Raw genomic sequence first — 13,957 nt, forward strand, 5'->3', positions numbered from 1 at the left:
GTGGAGAAACTCACCTCCAGATAAGACTTTGGACTTTGGACTTGAGGCTTTTGTCCAAAGTTAAGACTTTGGGGGTCTATTAGGAAGGCATGATTGTAGTAAATGTGAGAAGTACATGAGATTTGGGAAGTTAGGGGCAGAATGATATGGTTTGGATGTTTGTCTTCTCCAAATCTCATGTTGAAATGTGATTCCCAGTGTTGGTGGTGGGACCTGGTGGGAGGTGACTAGATCATGGAAGTGGATCCCTCATTAATGGTTTAGCACCATCCATTGGTGATAAGCAAGTTCTTGCTCAGTTCATGTAAGATCTGGTTGTTTACAAGAGTCTGGGACCTCCCCCTCCTCTCTCTCTTGCTCCCGTTCTCACCGTGTGACATGCTTGCTCCCTTTTCACCTTCTGCCATGACTGCGAGCTTCCTGAGGCCCTCACCAGGAGCAGATGCTGGACGCATGCTTGTACAGGCTGCAGAACCATGAGCCAATTAAATGTTTTATTTAAAAATCACCCCTGTTTAGTTAGTTTGCAATTTGATGAAATAAGCTTGCAAAGTTAAGCCAGATTTTTTTTTTCTATACCAGTTCCCAGAACATCATACTTGATATGAATATTCTTCCTACAGCCTATAACTAGTGGATCTTTCATGCAGAAGACAGAAACAGGTATCTACTTTTTCCTTTTTAAAACTATTTGCGGCCAGGCGCGGTGGCTCAAGCCTGTAATCCCAGCACTTTGGGAGGCCGAGACGGGCGGATCACAAGATCAGGAGATCGAGACCATCCTGGCTAACCCGATGAAACCCCGTCTCTACTAAAAAATACAAAAAACTAGCCGGGCGAGGTGGCGGGCGCCTGTAATCCCAGCTACTTGGGAAGCTGAGGCAGGAGAATGGCGTAAACCCGAGAGGCGGAGTTTGCAGTGAGCTGAGATCCGGCCACTGCACTCCAGCCTGGGCTGAGATCCGGCCACTGCACTCCAGACAGAGCGAGACTCCGTCTCAAAAAAAAAAAAAAAAAAAAATTTGCAATTACTAAAATATGATTCTACATATAACAATGAAAAAAAGGTATACAGAAGGAAAAAGAAACCATTGTCAATTCTACTACCAAAAAGTAACTACTGTTAACACTTTATATTCTTTGAGATTTTTTTTCCTGACTCTATAGATGTGGCACATGCAAGTATGGGTTTGCCCCCTTTCTCTACTTCTTTGAATACAAATAGTTACAGCAGGTGCCATCATATTAATACTAAGTAACAACATTACCCTCTACTAGAGTTATGTGGTTAGGTCCATGGACGGACAGTGACCCAAACTGGACCATTCAGAGTTACCCTGTCTCTGAGGATGAAGCTGCTGGAAATAATCTTTGACCATGTGAAATAAGAAACTGGGAAAACAGTCCAGAGTGAGAGAGATGCATAGAAAGAAATGGTCGAGAGAGAGCCCTGGCAGCATCCAAGTATTTGGTTCCAATTATCCGAAGGCCTGGAGGAAACTAAACTTTCTTTAGTTTTCCTGGTAGAGCAGATGCTATGGTATGCTGCTTTCCAGATCCTCCCCATCAGGCCCAAGGTATCCACTGCCCGAGATGCCAGGAGAGTCGGTTACTGATGGCTCAAAGCTGAGTCAGTTCCTAGGATTTGCCCTTGTACTAAGGCAGCTGTTTGGACCAAGGCTGCACACTCTTTCCAGGATTATCCTACAAGCAATTATTGGTTAATATATCAATATAAAGGTCTGAGTCCCTTGCCTCAAAAGGGAACAATGCCAGAGCTGACCATGGAATTAACTGTAGCATGGGTTGCACTGGCATCTCAGTTCAACTTTGCCCTTTGCTCTGTCCTGCTTCCTTCACTCTGTTACAGGTATTGATTCAAAGAGCACTGCCTAGAAAACTTTCCGTCTCCATCTGTTTCCTGGGAAGATTAACTTAAGCCAGTGGGTTTGGTAGAGCAGTCTAAATGTCCCGTATAATGCATTCTTGCTTTCTTCCTCTGTAATGTGGCATATAATGTATCATAATAAATCACTCTGGCTGGGTGTGGTGGCTCACACCTGTGATCCCAGCACATTGGGAGGCTGAGGAGGGTGGATCACCTGAGGTCAGGAGTTTGAGACCAGCCTGACCAACATGGAGAAATCCCATCTCTACTAAAAATACAAAACTAGCCAGGTGTGGTGGTGCATGCATGTAATCCCAGGTACTCGGGAGGCTGAGGCAAGAGAATAGCTTGAACCCGGGAGGTGGAAGTTGCAGTGAGTCGAGATCGCTCCATTGCACTCCAGCCTGAGCAACAAGAGCTAAACTCCATCTCAATAAAAAAATAAACAAATAAAAAAATAAACAAACAAACCACCCACCATGAGTACTTAAGTTAGCACAAGTGCTTCTTCCTGTTATTTGCAACCAAAGCTCTAACTAACATATTATTTGGTTATGATAAGTTTCTCAAAGTAACTGATGTTACACAAGAGCGATACAGTTTTAAGATTTTAATCCCCATTGCCACATTATCCTTCAGAAATACTGCACCAGCTTACATTCTCATTAATAGTATGCCAAAGTAACCATTTCCTAGACTCTGTCCAACTCTGATATTATCCTTTTTTACTTTTTCATTCAATAAATCTCTATTGAGTGTCTACTATGTGCCTGGCTATGTAGTAGGGGCTGGGGATAAATCCTTGCCACAGTGGAGCTTCCATTCTAGGTGTGAAGAGATAGACAATAAACAAAATAAGTAAGTGGTATTGTACACTAGAAGGTGGCAAATGTCATGGAGACACATGACACAGGAGGGGACAGGCAGTGCAGGAGGTGAGGGGCGTCCATGTTATGTGCAGGGGTCAGGGATGCCCTCTCTGAGAAGATGGCTTTTCGGCCAAGATTGGAAGAAGGTAAAGGAAAAAGTCGTAGGCATACTGGTAGGGGCAGAGGGGTTTGGGCAGGAAGAGCATCTGGGGCAGAGAAAACAACCAGGACCAAGTTTTGGAGACTGGAGTATGCCTGTTATGTTCAAGCAGTAGCAACAAGGCAGTATGCAAAGGCAGGGGCAAATGGAGCAAGTGGGAGACTAGGAGATGAGGTTAGTGAGGTAATGAGGGCTGCCACGTCATCTTGAGGAAGGTGGCTTTTTCTTGGTGAGATGGAGAGCCACTAGAGGGATTTTAGTAGAAGAGTACGTGGTTCCCATTTATGATTTGAAGGGCGCACCCCGGCATTAAGAAAAGACTACAGGACAGATGCAATGGTTCACACCTGTAATCCTAGCACTTTGGGAGGCCGAGGTGGGTGGATCACTTGAGGTCAGGAGTTTGAGACCAGCCTGGCCAACATGTCTCTACTAAAAATACAAAAATTAACCAGGCATGGTGGTGCATGCCTGTAGTCCCAGCTACTCTGGAGGCTGAATCATGAGAATCACTTGAACCTGAGAAGCGGAGGTTACAATGACCGAGTTGGAACCACTGCATTCTAGCCTGGGCGACAGAGTGAGACTCTGTCTCAAAAAAAAAAAAAAAAAAAAAAAAAAAAGAAAAAGAAAAAGAAAAGAAAAGACTACAGCCATGCATCACTTAATTGATGGGGTACTATTCTGAGAAACGCATTGTTAGGTGATTTCATCATTGTGTGACCACCATAGAGTGAACTTAGACAAACTTAGATGGTGTGACCTACTACACACCTAGACTATACGATATGGTCTATTGCTCCTAGGCTACAAACCTGTACGTCATGCTGTTGGACTGAATACTGTAGGCAATTGTAACACAATGGTATTTGTGTATTTAAACACAGAAAAGCTACCGTAAAAATACAGTATTATAATCTTACAAGACCACTGTAGTGTATGTGGCCTGTCATTGATTGACACATTGTTATGCAGAGCATGACTGTATAGTGAAAGTAAAATTGGAAGTAGGATGTGCTGGCTCTGCCAGTGCATACACTAAAGTTGGAACTATATAGAGAAAATTAGCATGATCCTGTGCAAGAATGACATGCAAGTTCCTGAAGTATTTAATATTTTTAAAATACATTTTTAAAAATATTCGAAGTAGGAGAGCAGGTAGAAGACTTTGCCTATCTGCTTGACCAAAACTAATATTTCTTTGTTGTTTATTTTCCATCCAAACATTTTATATATAAATTGGTCATTTGTATTTCTTCTATTGGGAATGGCCTATTTAAGACATTGGATGATTTTTCTATTAGAATATTTACCTTTTTGTATGAATTTTCAATGATATTTAAAATGTTGCTGTTTTTCATATATGTATAGTTCTCTGTCCCCAGTTGTTCTTTCAGTTTAGTGCTGTTTATGATTTTTTTAGATAAAGACATTTTTAATTTTTATAAGAACAGATTTTTAAAAAACATTTTCTTTACAGGTTCTATGTTTAATATCATACTTGGTATTTTGCCAAGATTATTGCTTCAGTCTAGGCTTTTTTGTTGGCAAGCAATAGAAGAAGGCTTAATTAAAGGGAAATTCATTGTAATACAGGGGATTTGAACTGGAACCCAGATGCAGAAGATTTAGCCAGGCTTCATGAGATATTGGGAACCAGGAATTGAAACCTTGTCCAGAACCAAAACATCCTTATCCATTTCTCTAAGCTTGCCTTCTCTCTCCTCTCTGCTTCTCTCTAAGCAACTGCTTCATTCTCCTTTCCTCCTCTTTGATAAGTTGTTTATCTATACACATCACTGATGTGGCCACCTCAGTTCCAAAACTACTGACAAGTGGACTGGTATCTCTGTGCCCCAATTTCAATTTGTGGGAAACAGAAGCTGATTCACACAGTTCATCTAGTAGATTGGCTGGTCCAGGGATCAAGTTCCCATCTCCGCCGTCTCCCAACAAATGAACTGTGGCCAGGGAGTATGGAAGTCACAAGATACGAGGGGCTTATCTTGACGAGGGCATGTACAGAAAGAGCTGTTCTCACAGGGCATATGGGATATGTGTTGAGTCTTTGCCATAAAAGAATATAATCCACATTCATATATATCTTAGTCTAGTACTCTTATAGTTTTTAAACTTTCCATATATCTAAAATAAATTTTTATATTAGGTATGCTTTAGAACTCTCACATTATTTTATTTTGTATTTTATTGCAAAAGGTTAGCCAGTTGTCCCAAAATGTGATTGAAAAATAAATTGAACATGTGCCCAAATTGCTATTGAAATGAACTAGACGTCTTAATTTTTAGACTATTTAAAATACTTTTGACACCGGGCTCAGTGGCTCACGCCTGTAATCCCAGCACTTTGGGAGGCCGAGGTGGGCGGATCACCTGAGGTCAGGAGTTCGAGACCAGCCTGGCCAACATGGTGAAACCCCATCTCTACTTAAAATACAAAAAATTAGCTGGGTGTGGTGGTACACACCTGTAATCCCAGCTACTTGGGAGGCCGAGGCAGGAGAATTGCTTGAACCCAGGAGGCAGAGGTTGCAGTGAGCCGAGATTGCGCCACTGCACTCCAGACTGGGGGACACGAGTGAGACTTCGTCTCAAAAAAAAAAAAAAAAAAATACTTTTGACAACTACTGCTATTGAAATAATGTTTACCTAATTGTTGGAAATTTCTCATGGTTATATGTTTGTTGTTGTTCCTTACCAGTTAAAAAACAGACCAAAGGCTAGGATCGTACCAACAAGATTACTCTACCTAATGGCTCATCAATACAAAAAGAATATGGGAGCCTCCCCGAGGCCACCATGTTTACAAAATCCTTCTCTAGAACTTGGTGAAGAAACAACTGTTGATCAAAGGGTACAAACTTTCAGTTATAAGATGAAGAAGTTTTGGGTATCTAAGGTACAGCATGGGTGGTGGTGGATATGTTAATTAATTTGATTGTGGCAATCCTTACACCATGCATATTGTACACCTTGAATATATACAATCTTTGTCAATTAAGTATTTTTAAAAATCACCCAGAAAGTTTTAAAAGTAAAGGTTTCCCATGTTGAAAAGAAAAGAAATTAAAGAGAGAAAGAAAGAAAAGAAAAGGAAAATCCAGCTGAATTCAGAAAGGCACCATCAGGCAAGTGACAACCATGTCTTTCCCATCCTTTTTTACCTGTGAAAAAGCAAGGTCTCTACACTGAAGAAATCAGAGATTGTAGAAGCAGAAACCATTCAAACAAATTTTAAGGTCTGACAAGATTGTTATTATTTATTTCTAGGGGGTGTGTCATTGCCCAGCAAGATCCTTTTAAAATTCATTATATCATAAATTAAAAAAAAAAAACCTAGTCAAATAACTGTAGCCTAAATGTCACAGTTGAAGTAGATGATTTCTAATGTTTCCTAATGATTTTTAATGTTCCTACAAACGTAAAAATCCTTTATAAACATAAAAGTTCTAGTGAATTTACTGATTTACCAGTTTCCCATGTAAAAATGCATTGGGCTGTATGAAACCATTAATCAAATATTGTATTCCCCAAAGGCATTTAAAATCCACCAAAGTCAACATTCAAAGACTAATTTACCAAAGGCTCATTAAGAAATTAGCACATGTTAAATAATTATTTCAATAGAAAAGCAAACTATTTCTGTATAATGTAAACCACGAAGTGGACACTGCACATGAGCGCACTATAATATGATTTCCAAGAAAGTGTTATCTTAAGACTGGGTGGTGACTGAAAGAGGAGAGGGATGGTCATCTCTTTTCCAGTTCTGTAATGGAGACTAGAAAACATTTTAAACAGCTTATTAAAAACCTTTTTAGCAGTTTTTTTTTTTTGAGATATAATTGACACCTGGTTGACTCTGCATATTTTAAGTGTAGAATTTGATACACTTAGACATATGTGTATACCTGTGAAACCATCACCATAATCAAGATAATAAACACATTCATCACTCCAAAAAGGTTTCCTTTTTTTTTTCTTTTTTGAGATGGAGTCTCGCTCTGTTGCCCAGGCTGGAGTGCAGTGGCACGATCTCAGCTCACTGCAACTTCTGCCTCCTGGGTTCCAGTGATTCTTGTGCCTCAACCTCCTAAATAGCTTGGACTACAGGCGCATGCCAGCATGCTCCGCTAATTTTTATACTTTTAGTAGAGACAGGGTTTCACCATGTTGGCCAGGCTGGTCTTGAACTTGTGACCTCAAGTGATCCACCTGCCTTGGCCTCCCAAAATGCTGGGATTACAGGCGTGAGCCACCACGCCCGGCCCCAGAAAGTATTCTTTGTGTTCATTTGTAATTTTTTTCCTCCAGCACTCCCCATCCCCGGAAAACCACTGATCTCCTTTCTGTCACTATAGATTAGTCTGCATTTTTTGGAATTTGATATACATGAAATCATACAGTATGCAATCTTTTTGGTCTAGCTTCTTTTATTCAGCATAATTATTTTGACATTCATCCACGTCATTGTGTACATCAGTACTTCATGCTTTTTTATTGCTGAGTAGTAATTTATTGCATAGATATAGTAGTTTATCCATTCACTTTCTGATGAGTATTTGGATTGTTTCCAGTTTGGGGATATCATGAGCAAAGTACTATGAACATTCATATTCAAGTCTTACTATGCACATATGTTTCCATTTCTCTTACATAAATACCTAGTAGTTGAATGGTTGGGTCAGATAATAAATGCATGTCTAACTTCTTAAGAAACAACTAAACTGTTTTGCGAAAAGGTTGTGTGCTATTTTACATTTCTACCAATGGTATATGAGAGTTCCTGTTCCTCCACATGCTCATCAACACTTGGTATGGTCAGTCATTTTAATTTTAGCCATTCTACTAGTGTGCAGAGATGCCTCATTAATCTTCAGTGAAAGAACACAAGGAAGGCCGGGCGCAGTGGCTCAAGCCTGTAATCCCAGCACTTTGGGAGGCCGAGACGGGCAGATCACGAGGTCAGGAGATCAAGACCATCCTGGCTAACACGGTGAAACCCCGTCTCTACTAAAAAATACAAAAAAACTAGCCGGGCGAGGTGGCGGGCGTCTGTAGTCCCAGCTACTCGGGAGGCTGAGGCAGGAGAATGGCGTGAACCCGGGAGGCGGAGCTTGCAGTGAGCTGAGATCTGGCCATTGCACTCCAGCCTGGGCGACAGAGCTAGACGCCATCTCAAAAAAAAAAAAAAAAAAAAAAAAAAAAAAAAAAAAAAAAAGAACACAAGGAGAGAAAAAAAATTATTAGTGTTGATTCAGTCTAGCAAAGATTACTTGAGTGAATCTCATGCTCCTTGGATCCCTAAAGCTGCCCTGGTTCTTGCTCCTGGTGAGCCTGGCTCTTTAGCTGATTTTATGATTTTATGAAAATCAGGCTTTTCCTCATCTTGTACTGGTAACAAATTTCACCCATCCCCCTTACCACAGCATCTTTGTCTCTAGATTCCATTGCCTCTAAACCAAACTCTATTCCTCTAATAATTTGGACATATGAGCCAATAACTCTACTTTTTGGCTTACTCTAGTTTGAGTCATATTTCTCTCAGTTACAATTGAAATCACCCTGTGCCCAATCTTCCCCACATCTGTTCTGTGTGTCATGTACCCAGTGCCAAGCATAAGGTCTGGGAATCAGCAAGTACTGAATAAATAAACTAGTATCCTCTTAAAAATAAAAGACATTTTAGGCTGGGCATAATGGCTCACACCTTTAATCCCAGCACTTTGGGATGCTGAGGCAGGTGGATCACTTGAGCCCGGGAGTTTGAGACCAGCTTGGGCAACATAGTGAAACCCCATCTCTACAAAAACTTTAAAAATTTGCTAGGGGCATAGCGGCATGCATCTGTGGTCCCAGCTACTCAGGAGGCTGAGGTGGGAGGATTGCTTGAGCACAGGAGGTTGAGACTGCAGTGAGCAGAGACCATGCCACTGCACTGCAGCCTGGGCTACAGAGTGAGGCCCTGTCTCAAATAAATAAATAAATAAATAAACAAACAAACAAATAAATAAATAAAATAAAAGACACTTAAATCTATAGATGACAAAAAACTAGAAGGGTTGCTTTGAGAGGCATAGTCCTTAAGCACACCTCTTCTGGAGTCAGACTGCTGTGTTTGAATCCTAGCTCTGTCATTTATTATATTACCTGTGTGACTTTGGGCATGTAATTAGCTTCTGTGTGTCTCAGCTTCTTCAAGCTTAAAATATTGTTGATAATAAGACCTGTCCCATAAAGTTGTTATGAGGATTACATGAGTTAATTTACAAAAAGCACTTAAACAATGCCTGACACATGCAAGTATTTTTTTTTTATTTTTGTTTTATTTTCATGCTTTTTTTTTTTTTTTTTTTTTTGAGACAGAGTTTCACTCTTGTTGCCAGGCTGGAGTGCAATGGCGCAATCTTGGCTCACTGCAACCTCTGCCTCCCGGGTTCAAGAGATTCTCCTGCCTCAGCCTCCCAAGTAGTTGGGATTACAGGCATGTGCCACCATGCCTGGCTAATTTTGTATTTTTGGTAGAGATGGGGTTTCTCCATGTTGGTCAGGCTGGTCTCGAACTCTAGACCTCAGGTGATCTGCCCACCTCAGCCTCCCCAAGTGCTGGGATTACAGACATGAGCTACCGTGCCTGGCCCGTGCTCATAATTTTTGAATGATAGAGTTGAGATGGAAAAGGTGTTGATACGCTATCAAGGAATGATATGCTAAAACCTCAGTTACTCAGTTACTGCATGAAATGCCTAACTTCCCTGAGAAGCAGTTTTTTTTTTTTTTTTTCCCCACTATTTAACCAGGCAAATATAAAGTCTCATATTCAGGCTCAAATACCTGGAAATAAGACAGTTTAACAGAAGTTCATGGATTAAAGACTCTAAGTCTTCCTACTCCGTATCTTGCTTTGAAAAAAGAAAATATGAAAAAATTAAAAAAATTTAAAAGACCCTGAGTTAGGAAGTTGACATGAGATTAGCTGATGTCAAGTCCATTTTGAGCTGTTAAAATGGCAAGGCTATTATAAAACTTGCAAAGATGAGACTCCATTGCTAGAAGTAGTGTGTCTTGATTATGGAAGATTATAATTTTTGAGTTCTCTCCTCAGCACCCATCAAAATAGAGTATGTACTCAGCACTTTGAGGGGCTGGAAAGCCCTGGAGGAGGGTGAGAAGAGAGACAACCATGTAATTTGAAGGACAGTTGAGAGCCTTTAAAAGGCTTGTTCTGAATAACACAAGATGCAAAGCAGATGAAATAACAGTCTTCAGATACCAGAAGTGCTGTCCTGTAGAAGAGAGATGGGACTTCTGACTTGCTCCTGAAGCCCTGCGAGGAAGGGCCTGGTGCAGACTCCGGCCCAGTGGGAGGACATGCTCTTTCCCAGTGCCAGCTGCCTGATGATGGAGGGCCGCAATCCACTGGTCCCAAGAGGAGCCAGGTAAATGTCATTTCAGGGACACATGAACAAGGAATTCTAAATGGAAGATAGGTGGATCATTCAGGCCTGCTCTGTTTCATTTCATATTCTAAAAATGCATGACTCTTTTTTGAGATTTTTGTTTAGGTTTAAAGGAGGATAACCAAACACTAGACCAATGAATTGCAGTTTGTAAAAAGTAGAAGCAGCTGCCTGTTGGCTTTGGCCCTAAAAGTCCATGGGAATGGAAAGAGGCATGACTGCCTCCCGGGACAGATTGTTCCCAACTGGTCTCACTTTCAGGATTGTGCCCACGTGGTCAAAGTTGAGTCTACTTTCTGTATTGCTGATGCCTGTGGCCATAGCCATGGAAGGATGTGGAAGAAGCTGTGGTCCTGCCCCTGTGTAAGATGAAGACTTGTGAAACCACTGGGTCATCGTTTTTCATTCTGGTCACTTGCTGTCAGCCTTGGAGGCATAGGATACAGAGTAGATGGTGCAAATCCATCTGCAAGTGCATTTTCTTTCTAAAGAAGGTGTTGCCAGACTATTTGCTCATAGAACAACCACTGCCTAGATGAGCCCACACTAAGTAAACACAAAGGAATTAAAACAAATCAGGGGGATCTGAATTCCTCTGTTTATTTACTCCACAGTGAAAGTGGCTTACTTTTTCTTTAAAAAAAGAACTTTGTTCTCAAAAGCTGCCCCACCTCTAATGCTACCTTTTTAAAAAGAAAAAATATACATATAAGAAGATAGCATATTAAAAGGCTATTGTTAAAAAAAAAATCTATTTCTTCTATATTGTAGATTTAAATAGCAGTGAAAAACAGCCCATGGATACTTTGATATACATGTGTGTTTGTAGGGGGAAAAAAAGTAAGTATCAAGCTGTGCGCAGTGGCTTATGCCCGTAATCCCAGCATTTTGAGAGGCCGAGGTTCAAAGATCACCTGAGGTCAAGAGTTCGAGACCAGCCTGGCCAACATGGTGAAACCCTGTCTCTAAAAATACAAAACTTAGCCGGGCGTGGTGGCAGGCACCTATAATCTCAGCTACTCAAAGGCTGAGGCAGGAGAATTGCTTGAACCTGGGAGAAGGAGGTTGCAGTGAACTGAGATCACGCCATTGCACTCCAGACTGGGTGATAGAGTGAGACTCCGTCTCAAAAAAAAAAAAAAAAAAAAAAAAAGAGAGTAAATATCTTGCAATATGAAAAACCTTAATTAAATACAGCTTGTTTAACTAAATAGAGGCAGCAAGAGGGGTGAGTCACCCTGGATTATTTTTTTTTGTTTTGGGTTTATTTTTTTTTTCTGACTATAAGAGCAATATATGATCATAATAGGAAAATCTGGAAAATTATGAAGTTTTCTATGTCCACAGAATGAATATAAAACAAAAAAGTACATATTTTAGGTGGTTAGTTTTACATTTATTAAATGTATTACTTTTTAAAAATGCTTTAAATGCCCTAACAATAAGTGCTGGCTGGTTAATCTCCCTCTGAGGATCTCAGAGCAATTTACCAATACCCCTGCTCTGACTGTAAAAAGGGTATGATGAGTCTTCCAGTCTTTAAAAGCATATTGATCCTTTCAAGCTCTTCACATACTCAGCGCTGATTAATTCATTGGAAAGTAGTCTCAAAAGGGCATTGTTCTGATGCAATCTATGCTTATAACTTTGTTGACTCCTTTGCTGGCAACCAAGACGCACTCAGAAAATTCTGGGTCAGAAAATAGAAGGCTAGCCTTTAAAGATCCTCAGTTAAGTATATGGCCAATTCAGTTTTACTGAAATTGTGTTCTCTTGGACAGCACATATACTAAAAAATTGGAACAATACAAAGAAGATTAGCGTGACCCCTGTGGAAGGATGACACACAAATTCATGACACATTGTATATTTTAAAAAGAAAAATTAATAACTAAAACTATTTTGCTAATGGGGTTTCCTTCTTTGTAGGACTATGAATTGGAGACAGTTTAGAGCTTACTAGCAGTCCTGAGCCCTGGGATTCCCTAAGGTGGTCCCTGAACAAGCAGCATAAATATTACCTGGGAATAACAATCTGTGTTTTAATAAGCCCTCTAGGTGATCCAGAAGCATACGAAAGTTTCAGAATCACTGTCTTAGGTGTTTTCCCCCTAATGTAGAAATTAGCTCTAATTGACTCACACTCTCAAACTTCATTTACATGTATACATGGATTTGGGTGATGGTTATACGGGGACACATGTCCATAAAAATTCTCTGAGCTTTACACTTAAGATACATACATTTTACTGAATTTAATTAAATCTATTTTAAAAAGAAAAAACACTGCTAAATTACATTTCTAAGAAAGTTGGCTGGGTTCAGCTTGTCTCTTGAATAAAGGTGGTGAGATCCAGGGGCCTTGCCCACAGCATCACTGCCATGATAAAGAGATTCCATGATACTGACAGCCAAGGACATCTGTGTGTAGCAACCCCAAAGACATTTATTGGCATTGTTTAGTAGTAAGTCAGTCTCCAAGCAATAACCTCAATTTGTTTGACATCATCCTGGGTACATCTCTAAGTTGTGGGGCACAGTCACAGGAAACCCTAACATGAAACCAAAAGGGGCAGGTGGAAAAAAATGCTGGACCTTTAAATTGGAGAAGGAAAGTATGAGAAACCTAGGAAGCAGTGATTAAATGCAGCCAATCAGGTGGTACGTACAAGTGTTGGGCAAGAGAGAAGCCGTGGTCAAAGGCCATAAGAGACACAGCAATGAGAGCAGAGCTGCTCAGGCAGCCTCTCTGCTGATATAGTCCGTAGAAGAGGGTTGTGGGAAAGAGGGAAGAAGGATGACGCATGAACCAAGAGGGGCTTCACAGGGCCACAGCTCTAGCAGGTGTCTGTCTGCTATCTTGGCCCTAAGGATGAGGTGGAGACCCCTAAGAGCTCTGGTGTCAATTGGGCATCCAGTCTCAGAATCACAGAAATTCTGTACCTCAGTACTGAAATGTTTTGTGTGTCCCTAAATGAAAAGCACTCCCGGAGCTGGCAGGTCCCCATCCCGACCCACGAAGAACTGTCTTCTTGATTAATCACCCCCTCTTTCACTGTCATGCAGGGAACTCACATTAGACTTTGTATCTGGGCCCATTTTTGCTCATTGCCACACTGCTGGGAAATGTGAACCATCCAGTGAAACGCTCAGGGAAAGAAAAGTTGAAGAAAAACTGCACCAGCAGGTGGACCCAGAGTCCCAACTATACTGTGCCCATGTGCCCAGCTGCCTGGCTGCTGCTCCCAGCCAGCTCCTGAGTCCTCAGAGTTGCTTCTGCTTTTCCTAGGCTCCTTACATGAAATATGACTTTTTTCATGGAAGTATCCCCCATAAGGTATTTCCCAGTCCTGCCCTGCTCAGCTGAAATGTAAACAAATTCGAAATTGTTCCTACCTAAATCAGTGAAGTGTCCCTAAATTTCCTAGGCCATTTCAACCTGAAAAGCAGTTCTAGGCATTTTGGGTTTTAGCTCATACTCAGTTTTGTTTCTGATGCTTCAATTTCATATTTCACTATGGTGGATGTTTGTTAGTTTCCTTGGCTACTGAGCATTCAAACT

General features: G+C 40.9%; 2 non-coding genes across 2 annotated transcripts; both read left to right on the top strand.

Annotated features, from left to right (window-relative positions):
• The first annotated feature begins 3,931 nt into the window (after positions 1-3,931).
• Positions 3,932-4,037, top strand: LOC114671565 (U6 spliceosomal RNA). The gene has a single exon (XR_003721605.1). It is a non-coding gene; the product is annotated as a U6 spliceosomal RNA (small nuclear RNA).
• Positions 4,038-12,160: 8,123 nt separating this feature from the next.
• Positions 12,161-12,269, top strand: LOC114671556 (U6 spliceosomal RNA). Its single transcript, XR_003721597.1, has one exon. It is a non-coding gene; the product is annotated as a U6 spliceosomal RNA (small nuclear RNA).
• Positions 12,270-13,957: the final 1,688 nt, after the last annotated feature.

Source organism: Macaca mulatta, chromosome 12 (assembly GCF_049350105.2).
Source record: "Macaca mulatta isolate MMU2019108-1 chromosome 12, T2T-MMU8v2.0, whole genome shotgun sequence".
Taxonomy (NCBI): domain Eukaryota; kingdom Metazoa; phylum Chordata; class Mammalia; order Primates; family Cercopithecidae; genus Macaca; species Macaca mulatta.